The sequence below is a fragment of the Colias philodice genome, chromosome 13, assembly GCF_061535455.1.
Source record: "Colias philodice isolate Cphi_HAF_F1 chromosome 13, ilColPhil1 Martin Lab GWU primary, whole genome shotgun sequence".
NCBI lineage: Eukaryota > Metazoa > Arthropoda > Insecta > Lepidoptera > Pieridae > Colias > Colias philodice.
This window is the reverse complement of record NC_143098.1, coordinates 1,124,442-1,125,755: the sequence shown is the minus strand read 5'-3', so window position 1 is coordinate 1,125,755 and position 1,314 is coordinate 1,124,442.

Sequence of the window (1,314 nt, the reverse complement as noted above, 5' to 3'; positions counted from 1 at the left end):
CGCTTATGAGGCGTGCAATATTACTGGACAATTCTAACTTCCAACTAATTTTTCCCTCGTCACACACAACATATATAGAACATACAGTTAATATTTTCCGTCCATTAGCAAAGGTCCAGACAGACCCTTAAGGTTTTTATAAAAACAATAGCCTCCATTCTTTTCTAAAGATATCGTATTTACCAATCCATTTGGTTGTATGATAAACACTTCAGAAGGGCCAAATATTTTGTCGATCGCGTGGCATGTTTAAGGCTTTATAGGTATTTGACAAATCCAGGGGGGTTTTTATTTTGTAACTTGCTTTAAGAAGTATGGATGAAATGAACTTTTTTTTATAGTAAATAAACACACAATTCATTAGTTGTGAAGTGGAACAAGTGAATTGTGTGTTTCTTTACTACTAGAGGTCCGCCCCGGCTTCGCCCGTGGTACATATTTCGCAATAAAAGGTAGCCTATGTTCTTTCTCAGAGTCTATAGATTATCTGTGCCAAATTTCATCAAAATCGGTCTAGTAGTTTATGCGTGAAAACCATACATACACCTTTCCTCTTTATAATATTAGTATAGATAAAATGCCGTCCATCAAGAGGTAACAATATCTACAAAGTATAAATGAATTTACTTATGTAAATTTGATTCTTTGAAGCTCGATAGAATATAATATATCACTACATAGTATAAAACAAAGTCGCTTTCTCTGTCCCTATGTCCCTATGTCCATAAGTAGGTATGCTTAAATCTACTAGCTTAAAACTACGCAACGGATTTTGATGCGGTTTTTTTAATAGAACGAGTGATTCAAGAGGAAGGTTTTAGTATATAATTTATTAGGATTCAGACAAAGCGGGCGAAGCCGCGGGCGGTAAGCTAGTATATATTAAAAGCTTCTAAATTTTTTCCCATCCCTAAATAAAATAAAACCTACTAGCATCGTATTCAATCGAAAAACAAGATATATTAATGTTTGCGATGAATTGAATCTCACCATTTTTATATTAATAGATCATTCTTCAATTTATTCACTTATTTATGGAATGAAAATTTTATTTTAATGAGAAGGTTCTAATAATGTAGTTTAGGTGTTTTATTTCATAATAATTTTATTATTTTGTGAATTATTCCTCTATGTTAGCCTCATAAACGCCTGGAGCGATTTTGACGAGATTTTAGATTACTGAATGAAAAAAAGTATAATTATAACGATGGGTGTCCACTTTTATTTTGTAAAAATTAGTAAGTGAATTATCATAATCTCATTTGAAAGTGTTTCAATTACTAATAAACAGGAAAGGGAAAATTTAGACATTAC